Genomic DNA, 22,262 nt, shown 5'->3' on the forward strand with positions numbered 1-22,262 from the left:
TTTTTTGACTTTAGCTGAAGCATAATATATTTTGCTCCAACCTTTTACCTTTACTCTGTGTTTATCTCTATGCTTCAAATGTGTTTCTTGTTAACTACATATTGTAGGATTCTGATTTTTAATCAACTCTGCTATTCCCTTCCATTTTATTGGAGAGTTCATCCCATTCACATTCACAGTTAAAATTATTCACTGTTTATTTCCCTCCATGCTCTTTTCCACTTTGTTTGTACTCTTTTTTCCCTTCTTTCACCCTTGACCAGTGTTTTGCTTCTGACCACTGGCTCCCTCAATAAACCCTCCGTTTTATCAGTTGCCATTCTTTTTCTTGCCCTCTTTTTTCCCCACTTCTGCCCTCCCTTCTATCAATACCACCCCTTTTCCCTTCCCCTTTTGTTTCCTTAAAGAGTAATATAAGTTCCTTTATACAAATGGGAGTGTATTTTCTTCCTTACCTGAAACAAATTTGATGAGAGTAAGGTTGCAATAATGCTCACCCCTTCCTTCTTTCACTCTATTCTAATGGATTCTTTCTGTGCCGCTTCATATGATGTAATTAGCCTCGTTCCACCTCCCCCTTCCCCTCCTCCCCTAGGTCTTCTTTTATTCTGTCCCTTAAGTTTTTTTATATCATCACATCAAAGTTGATTTAATAACAATGCCTTAACAGAGATACAGATACAAAGAGTTAAAAGTATTATCCTCACTCATAGGGATGCAAGCAGTTTAACATAATTGAACAATCTTTTCCCCCAACCTTGTTTGCCTCTTTATATTTCTCTAGATTCTTGTATTTGGAGATCAAATTTTCTGTTCAGTTCTGGTCTTTTTCTCACTAAGCCTCGGAAGTCCCCTATTTCATTGAATGTCCATCTTTTCCTCTGAAAGAGAAGGATCAGTTTTGCTGGGTAGTTGATTATGGCTTGTAATCCAAGCTCCTTTGCCTTCCCGAATATCATATTCCAAGCACTGCAATCCTTTAATGTTGAAGGTGACAGGTCATATGTAATCCTGACTGAGGCTCCATGATATTTAAATGATTTCTTTCTGGCTGCTTGGAGTATTTTCTCCTTCACCTGATAATTCTGGAGTTTGGCTACTATATTCTTTGAAGTTTTCCTTTTGGGATCTCTTTCGGGAGGTGATCGGTGGATTCTTTCATTGATGATTTTATCCTTTGATTCTACAATTTCAGAGCAGTTCTCCTTGATAATTTCCTGGAATATGGTGTCTAGACTCTTTTCCTGATCATGGCTTGCAGGTAGTCCAGTAATTCTCAGATTATCTCTCCTGAATATATTTTCCAAGTCAGTCGTTTTTCCAATGAGGTATTTCACATTTTCTTGTGAATAAAGAGCAGATGCAAAGAGGAATATATGTAAAGACTTTTAGGTAATGCCCCCCCAAACCAAAAAAACAAACAAACAAGCCCTTTGGCAGAAAAGGTGATTATGAATCTTTCCCAAGGTCTAAAGAAGGTGTAAAGGATTGAGAAGACACAGTGTCTCCCTGGGACATCCAGCAGAGGTCTCTACTTTAGATTAAAGGAGACTATAAGCTAAGGTATGTTTCTGGGGTTACAGTTAAGTTGGGTCAGAGTATGGTATTTAAGAGAAAAATACTCTGAAATAGACATTTTGTAGGTGCCCCTGAGCTTCTGAATATATTCTTATTTTTATTTTCTAGTTATAAGGACGAGAATATCAGCAGCTGGACTTCAGCTATGTGTGGTACTTTTCATATGCTTCATCATGAATAAATTGATTTTCAGAAAACAGAGAGAGAAGACACTGGAAATTAGCATGTATGCCAAGGGGCATGTTGTCAAAGAGAGAAATTAACCTGGGAGCAAAACCAAGTGATTAGAGAGTCTTGCCTAAACAGAGAGAATCCTTGCCTTATGAAAGGGAATCTGTGCCTAAAGAGAGGGAATCCTTGAATACAGACAGAGAATCATTGGCTAAAGAAAGGGAATCCTTGAATACAGAGAGAAGGCCATTGAAGAAAGAGACAAAGTCCCTTGGTAAAGAGAGACAATTTTTTACTCCGAAGGTAAAAAACAAAACAAAACCAAAACCTTGTTTGAGTCCATTTAATTTGCAGGGGAAAAAGAAAATCTAAGCGAGAAGGAAAAAGGTAACATGGTGAGGAAGGTTGTTCCACAAGGTTATTTTTGAGACTTATGAATGAAGGACAATAAGTAACATAGGCACCTCAAGGAGAAAAGGATAGTTAGCCCTTCGAAAATCAATGGAATCACTGACCTCCAGGGTAGAGAATCTTCACCAGCTTTCATTCATTTAGCTTACTCCAGGGAGATCTCCCAGAGGCTGGGGGCTATGCTTTGCTTCTCTGCTTTCCAGGCCTGTCTCAAGGTAGGAAAGAAATTCTAGTTACAGGTAGCCACAAACTTAGAACTATCTTCATTTATTGATTTCTTTTTTTCCTCCTCTTCTTTCCCAACACAGGCCAGGCCCTTCAAATTGAGAATAAGTGACCATGAATGAGTGAGAAAGGAAGGGAAGTAAGGAAAGGGTCATGGCTCATTGAATCAATGGATGGCCTACCTTCTCCTTTTTTGGTCCCCTACCCTCATCCCAGGAAACAGAGCTGCATCCTGGGGCCTATTCTCCTGCTTGGGACATGTGGCCTATGAGTAGCAAAGGGAGTCAAGAGTTGAAATACACCCAGTCTTTCTAAGGATCCTGCCTAGAATCTGGGCCACCGTGCATCAAACTGCAGCAGACCCTTGCCCGGGAACACCCAGGTAGTCAGTTGCTCTGTCCCTCTGCAGGTCCCTCCATGAGTATTATAAGCAGGATGGCTCTTATTAGCACTTTGACTGGGACTGTGATGATCATAGATATTGCCTTTTTATAGACCAATTCTAAAATGAGATCCTCACTATTGTAACGATTGGAATGATGCCACCTGCTGGAGCCTTACTGTATCAAAGCAACGCCATGAAGTAAAGGCCCCTGAGGCTCACTGTCTATCAAGGCTACCAGCCAATCAACTTGAGGAGCCTCCCATTTCTGGAAGGAGGACATGAAGTGGGAAGCCGACGCTGATGGAGGGGTTCTTTCTCTTTTTGGTTCCTGACTTCGCCATGGTGGGTCAGACGATGGGGGTCTCTTAGAAATAGTTAGATTTTTACCATTCTCTCTTATCCTAATGCTCTTTAATAAATGCTTAAACATTTAAATACTCTTGCTAAAGCTCATAATTTATTGGCAATCACTCATTAGATTTTAGATAGTTTAGCTAGAATTTTAGCCCTTACACTATTAAAATACAGAATTGTTTCCCTTTTTAATATTTTTTTTTGAAGAATGGTTTGGAGGCATATCAAGGGTCTGGGATACTTCAAGTGGAGATGGAACCCAGTGGACAGATTAAAATCCCATTACTAGGTTAGATTTTTTTTCAAATGTTTGGAAAAAAATTCTTCTACCAATCCCTTTCCTCTATTTTAGATTTCATGTTAGACTTCTTCTTTACCTTGACCCTGACCCTGATGTCAATCCAACAATAGGAAGAGGTCTAGTTAAACTGCCCTGGTCTTCTGGGGGCCAACAGGTGGTTCTGAAAGTCTCCATCTTGTTCCATTCCCTTTCCTGGACCTATGAAAGATCCCAGAGGCTAGGGGCTTTGCCTTTCCTGGTATTGCTGTAGGGAGGAAAATGATTCTTTTCTAGAGAGAGGTAGGGAGAGAAATAGGCCAGGATTTAGGAATTCTTAAACTTGCCTGGTTTTTGTCTCTCCATTCCCTTTCTCAGCACAGGTCAAGCCTCTGAAGCTAAGGGTGAGTGAATAAACTGAAAGAGTATGTGAGTTGATGCATGATGATCCAGGCTACCACATTTCTTGCCTTTATCTCTCTTTTTTTTTCTTCCCCTATCCCTAACATCTCATTTCTTTTATCTTGTCATTTATTTAACTGAATCTTGCCATTTATTTAACTGGAACTGCAAGGATTTTCTAGAATGCAAGAGTCAGTCAGTCAATCAGTAAAAATTTATTAAGCACTTAGTATGTGCCTGGCACTATACAAAGTGCTGGGGAAACAAAAAGAAGAAAAACACAGTCCCTTCCCTCAAGGAGGTCACAATCCAGTGCAGGAAGTAGCAAGTAAACAAATATACATAAACAAAATTATTTTCCCTTTGCTCATTTTCCCTGCCAAGTTCTTATGACTTTTAGATCTTTGTTAAAATAGGGCACTGCTTCCAGGGTAGAAGGTGCACTATCCCAAGCTTCAGGGGCTTGTGCAGCTGTTTTCAGAGATACTTCTAGGGATTTGTAAGTTTTCAGTTTGTCAAAGGTTTTATGATGGAAGGAGAGATATGCTCATTTCTCTCCTGGCCTGTGCTCTGGCCTACAAGCAACCAGATGCCTGCTTTTCTGCCTTGAAACTATGAACAGAATCCAGCTCCACTGTGTGCTAGTGCTCCTCCTCTGCTTGGGACCACCACCAAAGACTGCAACCTGGATCCCGGTATGGGCAAAACAGCAAAGTCTTGCCCCACTCCTAGCAAAAAAAACCCTGCATCCTTCTTCTGGCTAATTATTCAACCCACTTACTCATTGTGGAATTAATTCCAGAAGTAGGTGCTGTTGCTGACCTCAATTTTGTATGCCTGTGAAATCTGGAGAGTATACCAGCCGCATGCTAGGAAACTGAATTGCTTCCATGTGAATTGTCTTAAGAAGATTCTGAAGATCACCTGGCAGCATAAGATAACCAGACACTAAGGTCCTCTCTCAAACTAAATTGACAAACACTCAAAATCTATTGCAGAGAGCCCAATTCCAACAGGCTGGCCACATTGTTCAAAATTTCTGTAAAAAATAAATTAATTTCTCCTGATTGAAAAATTATAGCTATAAGCTATTTGAAAAATTATAGCTGTCTGAAAAATTATAATTGTCCTGCAAGTCCTGCCACAGTCACCATTTAATGTTAAAATTTTATTAACTGGGTCTTAACCTGTGAACTCCTGGCTGGCTTGCTATCTGACTGCTATTAGCTGTCTGAGCCAGTCTGTGAACTATTAGCTACCTCTCTGCCTGGGGTTTTAAAAAATCCCCCACGGGACAGCTAGGTGGCACAGTGGATAAAGCACCAGCCCTGGATTCATTTGTACCTGAGTTCAAACCCGGCCTCAGACCCTTGGCACTTACTAGTTGTGTGACCCTGGGCAAGTCACTTAACCCTTAAGCCTTGCAAAAAAACAAAAAACAAACAAAAAAAAAACATCCCCCAGGTTCGTTAAGCCCCATATGAGGACCCAACCTGTAAGGGCCTGTCCCTTCCCCCACTGCCCCTCAGACTGATAAGCAAAAGCCTTTTTTAAAAAATTTACACAAATACCCGGGTTTATTGAGGTGAATAAACTTAGAGTTAAATACAAAGAAAAGAAATATATGACCTGACTGTGTTTTAACTTTCTCCCTGCATCTCTCTCCTGTGTCTGGCCAGTCTACTGCTGCATCCAGGCTTCACTTCCTTCTCAGCTCCCCAGTGTTTCTTCTTCTATGGAACAACCGTTTTCACTACTGTCTGACCTCTTTTTGTGTCTCTGTAGTGTCCCCCTGTCTCATTAGCCCTGTTCCTGAATATAAAACCCTTCTTTCTCACCAGACCCTCAGCCCCAGCTGCCCAAAACCACCAAGCTAATTGGTTGGCAGCACTAGGGGACTTGAGGGAGCTGTGCGTACCACGCCCAGGGCTCAAGGGGGCCATGCCCCCTGCTGCACACCCGGGGCCTCCGCACAGCCATGTTGTGCCACACCCAGGGTTCAGGGTTTTCATCCACACTGCTTAGCCCACCTCCGAGGCTGCTGCAGCTGAAATGAAGGGGAAAGGGCGGCTCCATTTGGGGTGCCCAAGATTAATTTTAGCTGCCCACAATGCCAAATGTGCACTTACCTAAAAGACTATTTTATGGAGAATTCATAGGAGGTAAGTGCTCACATCATGGTCAGAAAAAGCAATATAAGGACACTCTCAAAGTCTTTCTTAGGAACTTTGGAATTTATTGCATGGCATAGGAGACATTGGCACAGGACCACCCAGCATGGCATGCCCTCAACAGAGAAAGTGTTGTGCTGTATGAGCAAAGTAGAATTGAAATAGGTCAAAAGAAACACGAGAGGTACAAATTTAGAGAATTCACCCCAAATGTTCATGTGGATTATTTGCGCCTGACCTGTGGTAGAGCATTTGGAGCTCACATTGTTCTTATCAGCCAGTCAGACACACTGTAACTTGATTCTAACATGGTGATGTCATTTTGGTCCTATGGGAGAATGAAGGAGAACAGGCAACCAACCAACTTCTTTTCTTTTTTTTTTAGGGCAATGAGGGTTAAGTGACTTGTCCACTGAGCCACCTAGCTGCCCCCAAACCAACTGCTTTTAATCATAAGAGAATAAGAGTCCAGGACTTTGAGGAGAAAGAATATTTAGAGATCATCTAGAATCAGGTCCATTAATCATATTTAAGGAGTAAAGAAGAGAGAGACAAAGAGGTTGCTGGGCCATAAAAGGAAGATTAATGGAAACAGGAGATGAGAAGTTTGATATAGGGAATGTGAAGAAACTATTAAGATAGGAAGATGGGGAAAGCTAGGTGGCACAGTGGATAAAGCCCTGGATTTAGGAGGACCTGAGTTCAAATCCAGGTTCAGACAGTTGATATTAGCTGTGTGACCCTGGGCAAGTCACTTAACCCTTATTGCCCTGCAAAAAAAAAAGTAGGAAGAGAACAAGGATCTCAAAAAAAGTGGATTTGGAGTCCTGGAGTCTTTGAGTCTATTAAAAACTGTTGTGGGGGCAGCTAGGTGGCACAGTGGATAAAGCAGCGGCCCTGGATTCAGGAGGACCTGAGTTCAAATCCGGCCTCAGACACTTTGCACTTACTAGCTTTGTGACCCTGGGCAACTAACTTAACCCTCATTGCCCAGCCAAAATAAAAAATGTAAAACTGTTGTGGTCCTTCTGTTCCCTTGGGGGAGGTATTTGATTTCTCTAGGCTTTGGTTTCCTCATCTGTTTGTGACAATGGGTACAATCAGTATATGTGATTTCCCCAGTTAACCCCCAATGTACTTCACCCAATTCACTGTTCTGCTTTCTGCAAGCCTATAGGAAGATGAATGGCACTTGAATGAATTTGCCAGTGAGATAGATCCTCTCAAATGCTCTTGAACATTACCCAAACCCACTGAGATTTGAGTAGGAATTGTTTTCCTGATTCTGCTCACTTCATTCTCTATCAATTCATAAAAGTTTTTAGAGGGTTTTCAATTTTTACAGCTAGTTTTCTTATAAATGCCTCATTTCTAAAATATATAGAGAACTGAATCAAATGTATAAGAATACAAGTCATTCTCCAATTGAGAAATGGCCAAAGGACATGAACAGCCAGTTTTCAGATGAAGAAATCAAAGCTCTTTCTTGTCATATGAAAAAATGTTCTAAATCACCATTCATTAGAGAAGTACAAATTAAAAAAACTCTGAGGTACCACCTCACATATATCAAATTGGCTAATATGGCAAAAAAGGAAAATAATAAAAGTTGATGAAGATGTGGAAAAATGGGAACACTAATGCATTGTTGGTGGAGTTGTGAACTGATCCAAACATTCTGGAGAGTAATTTGGAACTATGCCCAAAGGGCTATCAGGCTGTGCATACCCTTTGATTCAATAATATCACTACTAGGTTTGTGTCCCAAAAAGATCATAAAAAGGGGAAAAGGACCCACGTGTACAAAAATATTTATAGCAGCTCTCTTTGTGCTGGCAAATTTCCAATTGAGGAGATGTCCAGGAAATTGGGGCATTGATGAATAAGTCGTGGTATATGAATGTAATGGAATACTATAGTGCTATAAGAAATGATGTGAAGGCACATTTTTGAAAAACCTGGAAAGACTCAAGTGGACTGATGCTGAGTGAAGTGACCAGAACCAGGAGAAGAACATTGTATACAGTAACAGCAACATTGTGTGATGATTTGCTGTGATAGACTTGACTCTTCTCAGCAATATAATGATCTAAAACAATTCCCAGGACCTGGTGATGGAAAATGCTCTCCATGTCCAGAAAAAGAACTATGTCATCTGAATGCATATTAGTTTTATTTTTTTGTGTTATTCTTTTTCTTTCTTGAGGTTTTCCACTTTGTGGAAATATGTCTAATTAGACATGTATAACCTACATCAGATTTCCTGTCATCTTGGGAAATGGGGAGGGAAGGGAGAGAAGGAGAAAAATGTGGAACTTAAAGTCATATAAAATGAATGTTGAAAACTAGCTTTACATGTAACTGGAAAAAATAAAATTCTATTAAAATTTTTAAAAAGCAAGCAAAAGTAAATTTTTAAAAATTAAAGGACAAAATCTGGAAAAAGGAACTTTGGACAGAATTTGTAGATGTCATAAAAATTATCTCTGAAGAATTGTATTATTTGTGAAGTGACTGACTAGTAAGCTTGGCTGACTGTCATGCTCAATGTGTGAGGGAGCTAGTTTGTTGGGCTTTCTACGAAGGTTTTTCTCTTAAAGTACTTATAGAACTTCTAGGGCTATAGATTTAGGAATTCTGTGCTTACCTCAATTATGTTTGAAGATGAGGCAAGCATGCAAACTCACATGACTCTAGATTAGAAATCATAGGTGCAGGGGAGTATTTGTACCCCACCTCCAAAAAAGGTTGATTTAGTCACAGAAAGGAAAGAGATGACAGAGGTAAGAGTTTTAAGGTGATAGCAAGGGTTAATATGTGGCTATCCCTTTGCAAAATCTGAACACTCCTCTGAGTTAAAAGGGACCTGTATCATTGAACAGGAGGAAAAATGGACCATATCCTAGAAGAGTTTTAAGTAATTATACCCTGAATACCTTTCAGGAATTGGATAGAGTGGGCAGTACAGGCCAAGAGGAACCTGTGGAGGAGACCCCTGAGGGTTTGGAGAGAAAGGGAATTCTCTCTCTTTTTGTCCCAATCACTGTGGTCCTCTGAAAACAAAGGACCAACAACAACAATAGCAGCAGCAGTAACAACAAAAACAAAGGCATGGTGTTTTGCACTAGAGCTACTCCCCTAGAAGAACACATGTTATCCAGTGTTGGAAAGTCAGGTTGAGAGACATGGAGGCACAGTTCACGGAGCAGAAACATATAGTCCATATTTTCGATATTTTCAGTTGCTTCCTATTCTTCATGACCTCATTTAGAGTTTTCCATTTCCTTCTACAGCTCCTTTTACAGATAAGGAAACTGAGGCAAACATGGTTAAATGACTGCCTAGGTATCACAGCTAGTAAATGTCTGAGGCCAGATTTGTACTCAGAAAGATGGGTCTTCTTGACTCTAGGTATGGCATTCTATCCACTTTGCCGCCTCTTGTTGCCCATATACTCTATACAGATATCTAAAGAATCTGTCAAACCTTGGTGAATCTTGGAGGAAATACATAGATCACTCCTTGTACTCATAAGGGAAAACCTCCTGATGGATTCTTTGTCTGGCATGTAAGTCTGCTCTGAGAAAAACAGTTGCCACGTTAAATATTACCTTACAGGTTCCTTTTGTGAATGACAGGTCTGCCCAGATTGTTAAGAAGCAGTTATTTTTTAACATAATATTTTACTTCCCCCTAAAGACATGAAAAAGCCGTTTTTAAAAAAAACAGTTTTTAAGATTCATTTACAAAATTTTGACTTCCAAATTCTCTTCCTCCCTCTCCCCCTACCTGTCACCTGTTGAGGAGGCAAACAGTTTTGCAGTCAGGCAAAACATATTTCCATGTTAATCATGTTGTGAAAGAAAAGAAAGACCAAAAAAAAAAAACCTAAAGAAAAATACAGAAAAAAGAAAGGTATGCTTTGATCTTATTGATATTTCATTAATTCTTTCTCTGGAGATGGATAGCATTTTTATCTTAAGTCTTCTGAATTGTCTTGGATCACTGTACTGCTGAGAATAGCTAAGGTATTCAGTTGATCATTGTATAATGTTGCTGTTACGGTATATAATATTCTCTTGATTCTGATCATTTTATTGGGCATCAGTTTGTGTAAGTCTTTCTTTTTAAAAATTTTTTCAATGCAACAAACATTTATTTTTCCAGTAATATATAAGGGTACTTTTCAAAATTTATTTTCATAAGATTTAGAGTTCCAAAATTTTCTCCCTCCCTCCCTCTCCTCCCCACTCCATAAGACAGTAACCAATCTGATATAGGTTATATATGGACAATCCACAATTGCTTTTTTTTTTATCAGTTCTTTCTATGGGAGTGGATAGTATGCTTCATCATTAGTCCTTTGGGATTGTCTTGGATCATTGTATTACTGAGAGTAGTTAAGTCATTCACAATTGCTCATCAAACAATACTGCTGTCACTATGCACAATGTCCTCTCAGTTCTGTTTACTTCACTATACATCAGTTCATGAGTCTTTCCAGGTTTTTCTAGGATCATCCTGTTTGTCATTTCCTATAGCACAATACCATTCCACCACAATCATATATCAAAGCTTCTTCACTCATGCCTCAATTGATGGACATTCCCTTGATTCCCAATTCTTAGCCACCACAAAAGGGTGGATATAAATATATTTTGTACAATTTTCCCCCCTCTTCTCTTTTTCATGCTTACTATTTTTAACTGTTTCCCTCCATCCTATTCCCTTCCCCGTGATATTTACTCTATTATCTATCTTCTTTCACCCTATCCTTCTTCAAAATGGATTTTCTTCTGTCTGTACCCTCCCCCAATCTGCCCTCCCTTCCTTTGCCCATCTCTCTTTATCCCCTTCCCTATGTATTTTCCTGCAGGGTTAGTTAGATTACTCCACCCAATTGAGTGTGTATATTACTCCTCCTTGAGCAAATTCTGATGAGATTGAGGTCTTTGAGTCAATTCTGAGGTGTGTTAGGCTCATTTACTGCCCAAATTAAATAGATTACTCCACCCAATTGGGTGTGTGTGTGTCTGTTAGTCCCTCCTTGAGCCAACTCTGATGAGATTAAGGTCTTTGAGCCTATTCTGATGAGTGTAAAGTTCATTTACTGCCCTGCTCCTCCCCCATTTTCCCCCCCACTCCATAAGCCCTTTCCTGTTTCTTTCATGTGGGTTTTTACCCCATGCTATCTCTGCCCTTCCCCCTCCCTCAGTACAATCTATTCACCCCTCAATTTTACCTTAAAGATGTCATCATATGAGTTATATGTGGTCAAAAGATATGAACAGGAAGTTTTCAGATGGAGCAATCAACATTATTAATAATCAAATGAAAAATGCTCTAAATTACTATTATTTAGAGAAACTAATGATTAGAAAAATTAAAACAACTCTGAACTACCACCCCACACCTATCATATTGGTGAATATGACAGAAAAGGAAAATTACAAATGTTGGAAGGGACATTGGAAAATTGAGACACTAATGCACTGATGAAATTGCATACTGATTCAAACCTTCTGCAAAACAATTTGGGACTAGGCCCAAAGGGCTCTACAGCCATGTGTATACTTTAACCAAGTAATATCACTCCTAGGTTTTGTTGTTGTTTGTGCTTCATTCTCAAAAAGGACTAGAACATCAGGGTGATGTCATGACTTGACCTGAATTGGATTTAAGTGAAGAAGGGCTGTGAAAAGTCACCAACCTCTCTCTCCTGAAGGGCCATTTGTGTCCAGTGGCACGATATAGCTCAGCATGACTGGAGATGTCCCCCTCCATCTATATCCCAAACAGGTAAACAAAAAAGGAAAAGGACCCATATGTATAAAAATATTTATATCAATTCTTTTAGTGGTAGCAAAGAATTGGAAATTCAGGGAATGTCCATTAATTGAGGAATGGCTAAACAAGTTGTTGTATAAGACTATCATAAAATAATATTGTACTATAAGAAATGAAAAGCAGGATGTTCTCAGAAAAACCTGGAAAGACTTATACAGCAGCAAAATCCACAAAAGAACGTGCTGAAATCATTTTCCAACCAAGAATGGCTTGGAAAGTCAGAAGGAGGTAGCTGCTGTTCTGAGACAGGAGTGAAACCCAATGCCACAGTCACCCTGACACAAATCCAGGCCCAGAAAGGTCTCACCAGAGAGAGAAACCCCCCAGAGGCTCTGAATCAGCTGAAGCACCAGTGTTGTTTGGAATTAAGCTCACAGTCTGGTGAGAGGGCTGAGCCCTTGGCAGGGGGGACATTACAGAGATCTCTACTGGTGTTTTTCAGCCCTGCTGGGAACCAGAAGGTAAGCTTGAGTAACAGTGGCCCAGGTTGGGGAGAGGCACAGGCTCATCGGTGTTGACAACTGCAGCACACAAAACTGGTTGATTAGCAAGTTGGTCTGGAGTCATCTATGAACCAGGGAACAGGCCAGGTGAGTGAAGAGCCTGCTCCTCCTTAAATCATACCACCTGGGACCTCCTGAAGCTTGGGATAGTGCAACTAAAATGAGGCTTCTTCTCAGGTCAGAAGAGGATGGAATTGGTCCTAGGATGGCCACATGTCTTTTTTTCCTTTTCCTTTTATTTCTTTTTATCACAAAATATTTTATTATTTTCTAGTTACATGTAGAGATAGTTTTCAACATTTGTTTTTATAAGATTTCTAGTTCTAATTTTTTCTCCCTCCGTCCCTTCCCTCCCCCCCCCCCCACTCCAAGACAACAAACAATCTGATATAGGTTATATATGTACAATCACATTAAACATATTTCTGCAATAGTCATGCTGTGAAAGAAGAATCAGAACAAAAGAGAAAAATCTCAAAAAAGTAAAAAGGGGGCAGCTAGATGGCACAGTGGATAAAGCACCAGCCCTGAATTCTGGAGGTCCTGAGTTAAAATCCGGCCTCAGACACTTGACCCTTCCTAGCTGCGTGACCCTGGGCAAGTAATTTAACCCCAATTGCCCTGCAAAAAAAAAGGAAAAAAAAAAGGAGAAACAGTATGGTTCAATCTGCATCTAGATTCCACAGTCCTTTTTTTCTTTCTGGATTTGAAGCACATTTTCTATTATGAGTACTCTGGAACTGTTTTGGACCATTGTATTGCTGAGAAGAATCAAGTCTATCACAGTTGATCAACACACAATATGTTGTTGATACTATGTACAATGTTCTCCTGGTTCTCCTTACTTCACTTAGTTTTCAGTCCACTTAAGTCTTTCCAGGTTTTTCTGACATCTGCCTGCTTATCATTTCTTACAGCACAATAGTATTCCACTACATTCATATACCACAACTTGTTCAGCCATTCCCCAATTGATGGGCATCCCCTCAATTTCCAAGTCCTTGGATAGCCACGTGTCTTCACAGCTTACAGTTGTGATGTTTAAAATCTCATGTTGATTCTAACCTGCCCCCCTCCAGTTTTTTTTTTTGGGGGGGGTGACTGGCTAAGATTACTGATAAATTCAGTAAGAGTTTAGGCTTTTAAGGATTTATTAAAATGTAAAGACAACTCATGGGATCCCATAACACCAGAAAAGTCTATCTACTTTCCTCTCTTTCTCTGTCTCCCACCAAGCTGAAGTCTCAAATGAGAAGAGGCTGTCTCTTTTTCTCTGTCTCTACTGCCATGTGCCAGTTTCTGAAGGAAAAGTGGAAGATCCAGTGAGCCAGCCTCCACTTCCTACTTCCTGTCTCCCTCCCCAAAAGGGGAGGTCCTTCAAGCTGATTGGTTGAGAGTGGTCTCCTATTGATGGCTAGTCCACAGCCTCTGAGAACAAGACCTCACTCACGGTTGGGCAGGCATGGTTGCAATTTAAGCAACCTTAAGTAGGTTCAACTTCTGAGAACAACACCCCACTCAGGGCCAGCCAGGTGTGGTCTCAATTTAATCATTCTTAAGTCAGTTCTCAGTCAGTTTCTCAGTCTCACCCAATTCAATCAATTCTAAATCAATCCTTAGGTGGGGCCCCTGGGCATCTTCCAAATCCCATTTTTTTTTTCACATTTGGGAATGTAGTAATATTAAGTTTTAGATAATGTTTCAATTTTTGTTTTTATTATATGTTTTATGTACAACAACTGGACAATAATTGTAAAATCTCTAAAAGATTCTGAATTTCCTTACACATGTTATTGAGAACTCTCACTGTTTGATTTGATTATTGGCAAAGCTATTTAAAGTTGTGTTAAGCTCAATTTTGTAGGAAACGTTCCCAGCTGATTACCAGTATCTGAAATACCTGAGGGGCTTTACAACCACATCTAAAACTCTACAGCTGAAACTTGTTTGTTGATCTTCAGCATCCACACCTGAAAGACTTTCATTCTACAACTACACCCAGAGGACAGGCCAAGTATCATCTGAAAAAATTCTTTCAAAGGCTTAAGTGGACATTTTCTGTTTTCCATTTCCCTGTTATATACACTGTTTATAATGTCCACTTGGTAAAGGGGAGTGCTCCCTTTAGTTTTTCTCTGTTTGTACTGTCCTCCAGGTAAAAGGGGACTGCCCCATTTAGACTTTGTTAATGCGTTGTTCAATTTCTTTTCTCTCTTTTCATTCCCTTTACTTTGTTAATCATAAGTATCTAATATTATTGCTTCATTAAGGAAACAATTGTTTCCTCAAGATTGATTTGGAATTGATTGAATTGGGTGAGACTGAGAAACTGAGAACTTACTAAAGAATGATTAAATTGAGACCACACCTGGCTGGCCCTGAGTGAGGTCTTGTTCTCAGAGGCTGTGGACTAGCCATCAACAGGAGACCACTCTCAACCAATCAGCTTGAAGGACCTCCCCTTTTGGGGAGGGAGGCAGGAAGTAGGAAGTGGAGGCTGGTTCACTGGATCTTCCACTTTTCATTCAGGAACTGGCATATGGCAGGAGAGACAGAGAAAAAGAGAGGGCCTCTTCTCATTTGTGACTTCAGCTTGGTGGGAGACAGAGAATAGGTGGATAGAGAAAGAGAGGAAAGTAGATAGAAAGTAGATAGACTTTTCTGGTGTTATGGGATCCCATGAGGTGTCTTACACTTTAATGCATCCTTAAAAGCCTAAACTCTTACTGAATTTATCAGTAATCTTAGCCAGTTCCCCCCCAACAACAAAAACAAAACAACAACAACAACAACAACAATGGGGGGGCAGTTAGGACCAACATTAGATTTTTTTTTTAATTTTTTACTTTTTTGGTGAGGCAATTGGGGTTAAGTGACTTGCCCAGGGTCACACAGCACATTAGATTTTAAACATCACACAGTAGAGGAAGAGAATTTCTCCCCCAAAGGCTATCAAGTCTAGCCTGAATTGTCCCTTAAGGTGTTTTCAGAGCATTGAAGTGGGGAATGATTCCCCCAAACCTGACCCATGCAGGGACTAGCCCCAAGGTTCCTTAATCTGCTGGGAGGCACCAAACATTCCCCTTCAACCAGTTTAAAAGCTTTCTCTACTAATGACAAGAATGATTTAATTACTCCTTGTTAAAATTATTCAAAGGCAAAAAAAATCTATTTTAACCCTGCCAACATGAAGTTTTAAAATTAGATAGGTAGCTAGCTGACTGAAAATGAGGAACTGGCAATTCTGCTGCAGAATCTCCCTGGTCTTAACAAAATGAAAATAATAAAAAGAGGAGGAAAAAGCTTGCGTATAAAGCATTAAAATTATGGTCATATAATTTTTGTAAAAATAGAATTGTATGGAAATCAAGGGACTGCCCATCAATTGGGGAATGGCTGAAAAAGTTGCGGTATATGAATGCAGTGGAATACTATTGTGCTGTAAGAAATGATGAGCAGGCAAATTTCAGAAAAACCTGGAAAGACTTAAGTGGACTGATGCTGAGTGAAATGAGTAGAAGCAGGAGAACATTGTACACAGTAACAGCAACATTGTTTGATGATCAACTGTGATAGACTTGGCTCTTCTCAGCATTGCAATGATTCAAGACAATTCCAAAGAACATATAATGGAAAATGTTCTCCACATCAAAAAAAAAAAAAAAAAAGACTGTGGATTCTGAATGCAGATTGAACCATACTGATTCTACTTTTTGGCTGTTTTTTTTTTTAAGGTTTTTCCTTTGTGTTCTGATTCTTCTTTCACAATATGACTAATGCAGAAATATGTTTAATGTGATTGTACATATATAACCTATATCAGATTGCTTTCTGTCTTGGGGCGGGATGAGGAAAGGGAGGGAAGGAGAAAAATTTGGAACCAAAAATCTTATGAAAACAAATGTTGAAAACTATCTTTACATGTAACTGGAAAATAATAAAATACTTTTATGATAAAAATTAAAAAATAGAATTGGAGTCCTCTGGAGCTTATAAATTAGACAAATCAGTCACATATACAAGTAATCCCTCTTAGCTCAATTGGGGACCCTTCTTAAAAAAATCTCACACACAGTGAGGGGAGTCTAACCTCCCATGGCAGGTGTCCATGGGGCAACTATTGTCAAAAAATTTGATCCAGTTTGTACTTCCTTTTTGTGTCCCTTGAAGGGGCCAGCCTAAAGAGGTTGAGGTCTATGCTAAACAGTCCAATTTTGCAGTGTCATTAATGTGGGGATTAAAATTGTTTTACCTACAATAAAAGAGACTGAGACAGAACTCTGAGTGAATGGCACTTTATTTAAGAGTCCAAGGTCCCCTCTTATGCAGTGGACCTCTGATCTTTCTGAGGATCTGAGATGCCCCTTTCTTCCAGGATTTTGTTTTTATAGATTTTGATACCCAAATATAAAAATAGGCATGGTGAAATACAGAATCCCATTGGTTAATAAACCTTGCTTTTGAGGGTCAAAAATGACATCGTCAGAAAGGGTATGTGTCAAAAGTTGGGGGAAGCATGGGGCATCGCCACTGACTAAGTGGTCATGAGATGGTCCCTTGCTCATGCTGAACAAGAGAGAATGGTCTGGAAATACAAAAATAAATTGTAGGACCTTCAATGTAATTGAGTCATGTTTGCCATGCTGTAGTTGGTCACCATAACAAGGGGAAACAAAGGTAGAGAGCTTCTACTTAGCTTCCCATGAATAAGCAAGTGAACCTGCAGCTCAGAGCTCTGGAACCTAATATGCAGAATTTATAATCATTACCCTTATGGAATCATATCAAGTTGATTCATACTGATTGGAATTACTTTTTAAACAATAAAAATTACCCATTTTAAGGTAGTTATCAAAATATTACACTCATTTAAGAGGTTACATAATGCACAAGATAAGAAAATGAAAGTAATCTCAACCTGTCAATAAGACTTTAAAAATTTGTACTTCAAGACTTTGAGCCAAATTATAATTTCTCAGTAATTTACATTTAAAGACAGATCCCTTTTCTGTCTGCAGCACAACCTGTGGAAGTGACCCTCCCAGGAATACTGAGATACAAACAGGGCAGAGAGTGTCTTTCTGCCTTTCTCTACCTGTCATTTTGGCAAGGGGGGGGAGCTTCTGGTGTGGAAACTCTGCCCATTGATGCAAGTATGCAACCTATTTTTAATGCATAGTCCTAGACAGATGCAACAGGCATCTCTAAGGCTTTGTTCAGTGTCACAGAGTCAGGATGTGTCAAAGAATGTGAACTCATCTCTCCCTGGCTTCTAAGCTGGCTACATAGTACTGTCCTTCATCTTCTACAGAAAAGGAAATAGAGAAAGAGTTTCTGAAAAAAAATAAGTGAAGGCACAGTATCAGAATGCTAGTAGGAGTTGCTTTTGCTTTAATATATGAGTATTTGTTACCATTATATTGTTTTGTTGTTAACTAAATGTTTATATTTATGATATAAATGCATTATCATTGTGAGTAGCCGGGGGTGGGAGGTGTTGGAGTTATACTGATAAATGACGTAAATGTATTTCCTAAAAATAGAGTTACTCATAGGATAGGAATTTGATATACCCATATAGTAGTGGTCTGGGAATTTATACCTGCCAGTATCAGGTCAGGTTAGGGTAAGTAAACCAGATCACAGAGTGAGTATGGAGGGAAACCCCATGCAAGGCTTACACATATATGGAACAAAATCAAATCTGGAGGACAATTGCATGGTTTTTGGAGAAATTTCTAGTCTTTTTAATTTTTAATCCACTGGCAATCTACCAAATTCTTGGTTGGCTTTCATAGGCTCTCTACCTTGATGAAGATGTCAGCCAAGCAACCTTGAATCAAGACCTAAGATATATTTTAGTTGTCTTACAAGATTGTATATGGGATGGATGGCATTTTGTCACTCATATACATAGTCGCTTATGGTTTTCCTACCAATTACTTAAATCCAGGATCATCTGAATTGTAATGTATTAGTAATAATAGCATTGAAAATCATATTAAGACTAAAACATCCCTTTACATACACTGTCTTATTTAATAGCCACAATAGCCCTGTGATGTAGGTCTTAGAGATGCAGAAACTGAGAGAGTTTGAGTTACCAGACCAGAAGCAGCATTCTTCTACTTGTAAATCTAGGAATCTTTCCATTATACCATAATGCCTCTCATTGTTTTCTGTGCTTATTTCACTTCTCTACATCCTTGAATATATTTCCATGTGATTTTTTTTTTTTGCACATTACTTGGCATATAGGCACATAAATCCCTCAATTCTTAAGATCTCTTACTGTGATTATTTTAAATCATAACTTTCTGGTTCACATGACAACTTGAGTATTTTACATAAATAAAACGGATAGACATCATTTGAGGTATACTATAGCTTTTTTTTCTAATTTAATTTTTTTATTCAGAGCTTAATCATCAAAATGAGTGTTTATGTATGTACAATAGCAAAACAAATGTTTTTTTCTAAAGGAAAAAGAAAAAGAAGAAAAAAATCAGCACAACAAATCAATCAATAGATTGAAAAAGTCTGAAAATGTATGGAAAAGTCTGAAAATGTTCAATGTCCAACATCTGTGGACCTTCTACATTCATGAAGGGATGTGTTTGGGAATTTCTTCTCATTTATCTTCTAATTTATCTTCATTGTTATGTAATTTCATTAATAAATATAGTTTTGATTTTTCTGTACAGGTTTTTTGTTAATACATGCTATAGTTATGTATATAATTTTATTGAGTCTGCTTACTTCCTTCTGCCTTAGTTCATGTAGATTTTCCCACATTTTTTGTATTCATTAAATTCATAATTTCTTACAGCATAGTAATATTCCATTACATTCCTGTACAACAATTTGTTTCAGCATTCCCCAATCACTGAGAATCTGCTTAGTTTCCAAATTTTTGCTAATGGAAAAATACTGCTATAAATATATTGGGGACTCATATCTTCTTGAAGTACAACCATAATAATGGAATCTCTGGGTTAGAAGGTATGGATATTTTAGCCACTTTATTTGCATATTTCCAAATTACTTTTGAAAATGGCTGAATTTATTCCCAACCCTGCGAACAAGGTACCCACATGCCTCTCTCTCAGCAACAACTCTAACATTGACTAATGCTTTCTTTTGTCATCTTTGCCAGTTTTGGGGTCATGAGGTGAAACCTCAGAATTCTTTTGATTTGGATTTCTTTTATTATTAGTGATATGGAGCATTCTTTTACATGGATCTCAGTACTGTCAGGTTCTGAAATAAATCAAATATGTAAGTGAAAGAAAATTCTTTGAGATAAAGAAGCTTACAAATGGGGTCTTCCAAGAGTTCAGAGCACAATGGATTTCCTAATGAGGAGAACTATGAAAAAGGTTCTTATACATTGAGGAGGAGAGGGGAAGGAGATAATGTAGGAAGGCAACAACTGGTTATGGGATTCCAGCCACCCTTGGCAATCTGAATAAGAAAAACCACTTCATGCTAGATGTTTTGCCAGAATCCCAATGAAAGGGAAAAGGACCTAAGGCATTACTTTGGGGTTGGTCTGGCTCAAGGTGGCTTTGTTTACAAGGAAAGGTTCTACGGTGAAGACATACTATGTGGGTCAGCTCAATCTAATGTAAACTATCTTAAGTGTAGGAATTCAAGGACATTACTAGAATTTTGACATTGTTAACACGATTAAGAGGTAGTAGAAATTTGGATTTCTTCACTGAAAAATTCCCTGTTCACATCCTTTGTCCATTTATCAATTTGGAAATGACTCCTTACATATTTGAAAAAAAGTTCTTGATATGTTTTAGATATGAGACATCTGATAAGCTATTGATAAAAGCATTCCCCTGATTTTCTGCTTTCCTGTTATTTATTTATTTATTTGGAATTTTTCCAACCTTATATGTAAAAACAAATTGTAACAACAGTCTTTAAAGCTTTGTGTTCTAAATTCTCATTCTTCCTCCCTATCCCCCCTCAAGAACTCAAGCAATTCAATACAAGCTACACATGTGCAGTCATGCAAAACATAGCAGACAGAAAACTTCAGAAAAAGTAACGAACAACAACAAAAACATATGTACTTCCATCTGTATTCAGGTACCATAAGTTCTTTTGGGGGGGGCAATGGGGGTTAAGTGACTTGCCCAGGGTCACACAGCTAGTAAGTGTCAAGTGTCTGAACTCATGTCCTCCTGAATCCAGGGCTGGTGCTTTATCCACTGTGCCACCAGCTGCCCCCTACCATCAGTTCTTTCTCTGTAGATGGACTGCACTTCTCATAGGTCCCTCAGAGTTGTCCTGGATCACTATACTGCTGAAAATAACCAAGTCATTTGCAGCAGATCATCCCACAATATTGCTGTTACTCTGCATCAGCCCATGTAAGTCCCTCCAGGTCTCTCTGATAGCATCCCACTCATCCATTCTTTTTTATATTCTAATAGTAAACTGCATTTATTTAGTACATCAAAGGGAGCTCTACCCACAAAACACCCATGGGGTTTATTACTGGAACAACAATAATAGCTAATACTTACATAGTACCTCATACCTGACAAAGAACTCTCCCCAAAATAGCCCAGAAAAGTAAGCACCATCATGATCATCCTCCTCCTCATCTTACGTTACTCTTGCCTCTGCTTCATATTTTCCCCCAGTTACTATTGCTAACAGTGTTTCCCTCCATCTTATTCCCTCCCCATGATATTTGCTCTATTTTCTATCTTCTTTTACTCTACCCCTCCTCAAAAGTGTTTTGCTTCTGACTTCCCCTGCCCCAATCAGCCCTCTCTTCCTTCCCCATTATCCACTTCCCCTCCCACTTCCCACAGGGCAAGACATATTACTATATCCACTTGAATATGTATGTTATTCCCTCTTTGAGCCAATTCTGATGAGAGTAAGGCTCATTAACTCCCCTGCTCCTCCCCCATCTTCCCCTCCACTCCATAAGCTTTTTCTTGCTTCTTTTATGTAGGATACTTTGCCCCATTCTACCTCTATTTTTCCTTTCTCCCAGTGCAATACTCTAATCCCTTAATTTTATTTTAAAGATGTCATCATGAGGCAGCTTGGTTACACAATGGACAAAGTACCCACCTTGGACCCAGGAGGACCCAAACAGAAATCTGGCCTCAGACATAAGGCAATCTCCAAGTGCATGACCATGGGCATGCCCCCAACCCTGAATGCCCCACAAAAACATGATAAACAAACAATAAATGCTTTAGAGATCTCATACCTTCATAATCAATTCCCACTTGTGCCTAAATTTATTCCTTTAAGCTGCCTTAATATTGAGAAAGTTCTTATGGGTTAAAAGTATCATCTTCCCATGTAGGAATATAAAGAGTTTAACCTTTTAACATCCCTCATGATTTTTTCCCCTGTTTATCTTTTTATGCTACTCCAGGGTCTTGTATCTAAAAGTAAAATTTTCTATTCAGTTCAGGTTTTTTCATCAAGAATGCCTGAAAGTCCCCTCTTTCATGGAATTCCCATTTTTGCCCTGAAAGATTATACTCAGTTTTGCTGGATAGGTGATTTTTGGTTGTAGTCCCACTTCCTTTGCTCTCCAGAATATCATATTCCATGCCCTGATCCTTTAATGTAGAAACTGCTAGGTCTTGTGTTATCATGACTGTGGCTCTACAGTAATTGAATTGTTTTTTTTCTGGTTGCTTTCAATATTTTCTCCTTGATCTGGGAGCTCCGGAATTGGGCTATAATATTCCTGGAAGGTTCCATCTTGAGATCTCTTTCAAGAGGTGATTGGTCAGTTCTTTCAATTCCTATTTTAGCTTCTGATTCTAGAATATCAGGGTAATTTTCCCTGAAAATCTCTTGAAAGATGATGTCTAAGCTCTTGTTTTGATCATGGTTTTTGTGTAGTCCAATCATTTTAACATGATCTCTCCTGGATCTATTTTCCA

General features: G+C 39.0%; 1 pseudogene; it reads left to right on the forward strand.

Moving 5' to 3' along the window:
* Positions 1 to 5,913: 5,913 nt before the first annotated feature.
* Positions 5,914 to 22,262, forward strand: part of LOC122754951 — a 40,539-nt pseudogene continuing 24,190 nt past the window's right edge.

This window comes from Dromiciops gliroides, chromosome 4 (assembly GCF_019393635.1).
Source record: "Dromiciops gliroides isolate mDroGli1 chromosome 4, mDroGli1.pri, whole genome shotgun sequence".
Taxonomy (NCBI): Eukaryota; Metazoa; Chordata; class Mammalia; order Microbiotheria; family Microbiotheriidae; genus Dromiciops; species Dromiciops gliroides.